This window comes from Pan troglodytes, chromosome 1, assembly GCF_028858775.2.
Source record: "Pan troglodytes isolate AG18354 chromosome 1, NHGRI_mPanTro3-v2.0_pri, whole genome shotgun sequence".
Classification (NCBI taxonomy): domain Eukaryota; kingdom Metazoa; phylum Chordata; class Mammalia; order Primates; family Hominidae; genus Pan; species Pan troglodytes.
This window is the reverse complement of record NC_072398.2, coordinates 41,895,390-41,901,547: the sequence shown is the minus strand read 5'-3', so window position 1 is coordinate 41,901,547 and position 6,158 is coordinate 41,895,390.

Genomic DNA, 6,158 nt, shown 5'->3' with positions numbered 1-6,158 from the left:
ACAGAATTCCACTCTTCTCACTTTTAACAGCACTTTCAACAGATTGGGCTTGCATGCTGCACTACTTTATAGAAATGGAATCATCCATTATGCACTCCTTCATATATGTTTTTTTCCTTTAAATATTATATTTGTGAGATTCATCCATGTTATACATAGTTGAGGTTCATTTATTTTCATTTCTATTTAGTATTCCACCAGTGTATGAATATATCACAATTAACTTATCTATCCTATTGTTGATGAACATTTGGGTTAGTTTTAGTTTTTTGGCTATCATGAATAGTGCTGCTACAAATATTTTTGCAAATGCCTTTTGCTGAATATTGACATTTTTTTCTCCGCATATACCTGAGGATGGGATTGCTGGCTTATAAGGTGTGTGTATGTGTTTGTTCAGTTTTCCAAAGCTGTTATAGCAAAACACACTCCTGCAGAACGTGGAACACTTGCTATTGTTAATTGTTCTTTTTTTTTTTTTGAGAAATTCTGTTGGGTATCACATTGTGCTTTCAATTTGTTGTTCCCCAGTGATTAGTGAGGTTGAATTACTTTTCATATGTTTATTGACCATTTAGATATTCCTTTTCTGTCAAGTTCTAGTTCAAGTCATTTACTCATTTTTCTATTGGATGATTTACCTAGTTCTAATTTAGTTGCAGGAGTTTTTAATATATTCTGGACAAAAGTCCTTTGTGAGATATGTACTGCAAATATCTTTTTCCTGATCTATGGCCTGGCTTTTTTTACTTTTATAAAGTTATGTGTTTTATAAACATAAATTCCTAATTTTAATGTAGTACAATATATCAAGTGCTTCCTTTTTGATTAGTGTTTTGTATCCCATTTAAGAAATCTATGCCTACCCCCAAATCTTTGCCCATGTTTTCTTTTAAGATATTTAGAATTTTACTTTCACACCTAGAACTATGATCCACCCATAACTGCTATCGTGTAAGGTAAAGGACCAAGATTCATTTTTTTCCATATGGATATACAATTAATCTGGTATAATTTATTAAAAAGACCATCCTTTCTCCCATTGCTCTGTAGTGTCACTTTGTCATAAGCCAATTAGCTATGCATATTTGATGTTTGTTCTTGACTCACAGTTGTTAGCCCTTGGTCTATTTGGCTATCTTACACCAATACCACAATGTCTTCTTTACTAAAGCTTCATAATGAGCCTTAATATCTGGCAATGTGGGTCCTTCTCCTATTCCTCCTCCACCGCCTCTTTAGATTACATCGACAACTTTGCTCCTTTGCACTTAAATGAATTTTAAAATCAGCTTGTCAATTTTCACCAAAATTCTTTTGAAATTTTTATTAGAATGCATTTGATTGATGTATGAATTTGGGAGGAATTGATATCTATACAACATTGTGCCTTCTAATCCATAAACATGGTATTTTCCTACATTTATTTATATCTTTTATTTATCTCTAGCTTTCAGTGAAGAGCTCTTATACATCTCTCATTGAACTTACCTCTAGGCACCTGGCATTTTAAGTTTTACATTTATACAAAAATCTTTTAATATAATTTTTGGACAGTAGATAATTGTTTTTAATTGTTGATATTTTATTTGATAATCAGCTAATTCTAATTAATTTTTTATATGTCTTTGGCTTTTTAAAGTTCCTAATTATGTCACCTGTGAGAAATGACAGTTTGCCTTCCTTCCCACTCCTACCATTTATCTATCTATCTATCTATCTATCTATCTATCTATCTATCTATCTATATATCTATATATCTGCCTGCCTGCCTATCTATCTATTTACTTAGCTAACATTCTATTCCCATGAATGGGACTGCAATTCAACGTACAATGGAAGTGAATATAGCAATTGTTCACGTCTTCTTATTGATCTCAAGAGAAAAACTTTTAATGGCTCACTATTATGTAGTATATCTATGGCCATACCACCCTGAACATACTCGATCTTGTCTGATTGAGAAAGTTTCTTTTCATTCCTAATTTTCTAAGAGGTTTCCATTTTTATCATAAATTGTTGTTGAATTTTATCAAGTATGTTTTCTGCATCTAGCGAAGTTATCAAAAACATTTTTTCTGTTAATGTAGAGGATGCTGTAATGTTATTTGTTGCTGCATAATAAATTACCCCAAAACTTGCTTAGTGGCTTAAAATGGTAACATTTACTTTGTTCATAAATCTGCAGTCTGGGCAGAACTTTGTGGAGGTTGACTTTGCTCTACTCAGCATCAGTAGAGGTGTCTCATAGACTGGGAGCTGGAATCATCTAAAGATTTGCTTACTCACATGTCTGGTATCTGAGCTGGGAAGACTTAACAAGCTGAGGGCTAGAACAACTGGGACTCCTCAGGCATCTCTGCCTTTATGTGATATCTGCCCTTTGGTTTACTAGTCTGGCCACTTCAGAATAGCTCCAACTATCAACTACTATTTTAGGAAATATATCGTATCCTGGCTGGGTATAGTATCCCACGCCTGTAATCTCAGCACTTTGGGAGGCCAAGGTGGGTGAAACCCCATCTTGAGGCCAGGAGTTCAAGACGAGTCTGGCCAACGTGGTGAAACCCCATCTCTACTACAAATACAAAAATTAGCTAGGGATGGTGGTGCATGCCTGTAATCCTAGCTACTTGGGAGGCTGAGGCACGAGACTCGCTTGAACTTGGGAGGTGGAAGTTGCAGTGAGCTGAGATTGTGCCACTGCACTCCAGCCTGGGTGACAGAGCAAGACTCTGTCTCAAAAGAAAAGAAAAGAAAAGAAAAGAAAAGAAAAGAAAAGAAAAGAAAAGAAAAGAAAAGGAAAGGAAAGGAAAGGAAAGGAAAGGAAAGGAAAGAAAAGAAAAGAAAAGAAAAAAAAGAAAAGAAAATATACCATATGCTATAGGTCTATACTCCAAGTTCATAAGGCATTCTTTCTTAGCTTCTTGGGCATTCAGTAGACCATTGCACTCTTTCATAATGTCAGCTGCTTCTGTGATGGAATACCACATAGGACCAGTGAATCTCAGGAACATCATTTCATTGACTTATATTATTTCATCATCAAGTGAATTCCTTGATCAGAAGTAATAATGTATGTCCTCCCATAACAGCAAATAAAGCATTTAGCAAGTCCGCAGATGGTATGGCTGCAAGAAGCCTTGCCATAGGGATGATAAATCCAAATCCATTCAAGAATCTACTGCTGCAGAGGCAAATCACTGTATCTTCCATGATAGGAACCCAAGTGATTGGCTGGCCTCCCTTGGATATGGTACCAAGATGGATGTTGGTAGATATAAATGCCAGCTTTCTTAATCCACAGGTAGGCAATCTCTGAGGCATGTTCTACACTCTCTACCTGAGGTTCCTTAAGGGGTTTAGCTTCAGTAAACCACAAAGGTAACTTGCTCGCCAATGTAAACTGTATTTATTTTCTTCTCTCCCATTTTTACATCCTTATTCCTTTAATGGTGTATTCTAGGATCTCATAAATTTCATAAAGTTCTTCCCAAGGACTGCATCTTGGTGGGCTAAGGCAAGTTCTTTTACATTCACATATTTTGTTTATTCAGTAGGGGTTGATATGGTTTGGCTGTGTCCCCACCCAAATCTCATCTTGAATTGTAGCTCCCATAGTTCCCTTGTGTTGTGGGAGGGACCTGGTGGGAGATAATTCAATCATAGGGGTGGTTTCCCCCATACTGTTCTCATGGTAGTAAATAAGTCTCATGAGAGCTGATAGTTTTATAAGGGGAAACCCCTTTTGTTTGGTTTTCATTTCTCTCTTGCCTGCCACCATGTAAGACATGACTTTCACCTTCTGCCATGATTGTGAGGCCCCCCCCAGCCACATGGAACTGGGAGTCCATTAAATCTCTTTTTCTTTATAAATTACCCAATCTCTGGTATTATCAGCACCATGAAAATGGACTGATACAGGTGTTAATATGATTATTTCATGGTGAGTTGAGCTATAGGAGTAAGGTTTTATACCTCATTATTGTCAACCCAATTTCTGCTTTTCTTGTCCTTTATTTAAGACAATAAATTCCTATTTTTTTGCACTTTATTTTTTCCATTACTGCACAAGCTTAAAATTTCTATACTGGAAATATCATAGAGACCATTCTAATTCCAAGCTCTTCTTTAAACATATGTGGAGATGAAGGCCTGGGTCACAGTGTCATGACTAAGCCACATGATTCTTGGTAGGTTATACGAGGATTTGGTCTCCTGATAAAATGGGCAGTTCAGAGTCTTTTCCACCATAATAAAAGCAGAAAGTCCTTAGGCATACTCTCCTAAGTGATAGGCACAGAGTTCCACATAAAAAAGCTTAGTCTGATTTCATTAAATGCAATTAGTTTGACATAGTGAAAAGAGCTTGGGATTTGAATCAGACTTGGATTCAGAATCTGATTTTGCCACTGATCAGAAAGATTTAGAAAAGTATACTCAGTCTTTCCGAATAAGTTTCCTCTATAAAATATGTCTACTAATATCCATGTTATAGGTTTGCTTTAAGAAATTAAATGCAATAATTTATGTAAAAGTTTGGAACATGTTTAATAAGCAGAAGCTGTTTCTTAAAAACAATATTCTACTTAACTATTTAAATGACCTCTTTTATCTACATAGTCAGATTTTATTTTAGTTCCTGTTTATCAGATGAATCAAACCACATGATGGGTTCATTCATTTTCCTTTCTTTCTAGGAAGGTTGAAATTCAATTGTGCTGTCAGCAATATTTACAAAGAACTCCACCCATTTATTTCTGGGAAATGTTCCTCTTTATTTTTGAGAGTTAAGCACTTTGGTTGTTATGTGCCTATTATACTCATTACCGCTCAGCTTGGTGTTAAAGGTCATTTTTGGATATTTTTTCAGCGTTCATTGTCCTCTGTGGATGAATATTTGTGTATACTCAAGTAACAAATATACATAGCTTCTCCAAGGGGCAAAATATGAAATCCAAGCTGTTATCTTCACCTTTTCACTTCATGGAGACTAAAAGAAATAATTCAGGCATATGACTTAGGTAGTTATTAATGAACCAGTCTTAACCCAGATAGTTATTAATAAACTAAGTCCTAGGTTTAACAAATACAACTTATTGTTAACGTTTTACAACTTATCTTTTTGTGCTTTTGTCAGAGATATAATACTGGAAGGGAAGGGCCTCTACTTGGATCCAGCACCACTGAAAAGTTCTTAAAGTCCTCATGATCCTTTCTATATTTATAATGCTTCATCCTCTGCCATTTAATTTTCCACACAGGCTTTATCTGTGCTGTACACACCACTCTGAGAAACTTTCCTTTACTTTCCAATTAGTGTGGATGAATAATTAGATATCATAGATACATCGAGAAAACATAAATATTGAGGGAGTAATTGTTTGAACTATATTTTTGGATTTTTTTTACAATTATAAACTTGCATGCATTCTCTATTCCACTTAGGCTGTGGAGTGTTTAGGAAGAACATTTAACTATAGATTTTTTGAAATTTTTACCTGCCTATTGGGAGATCACAGTAGTGACTGAAGATCTGACACCTCTGGGAGATGGTGTAAAACATGTCTCAGCATCTCACCCTGACACCTGAAAAACATGACACACATCTAAACTGTGCCTTGATTACTTGGAAATAAATGATGTATATACGTAGACAACAAGCAATCAAGTGCCCCTGATAACAAGGGAAAAAAAGACAGTGAGAAAGTCTTGTGGTAATGAGTATAAATATCCACCAAATCCCAGAACTCTCATGTCCAGCTCATATTATTCCCCCAAGATCTGGAGCTTTATTGGATTGCTCCCTATTGGTCTTGTCCTGAACCTGATCTACCCAACTCTGCCCTGCCCTTCAGTGACTCAAAGCTGTGGCCTTCCCAAGACTTAGTTTCTTGGTTCAGGTATCAATTTACTAGAGATTTGGAGCACCAACTTTCATCTGATTTAGGGTGTCTGAGAATGCTGAGCCCAGTGCTGTGTCTGAGATTCTGCACAATGCCTCCCAAGTTGCAGGGAATCTTCCCAGCACTGCCTCCCCAGGGTCCTGTCTCTTCTGCGGTTTCTAGCTGTCCTGTGGGGTGAGTACTGAGGTTATGGGGAAGAAGAGAACAAGAGGGGTAGTTTAAATCAAGATATGGTGAAGAATTCCTGGTTAA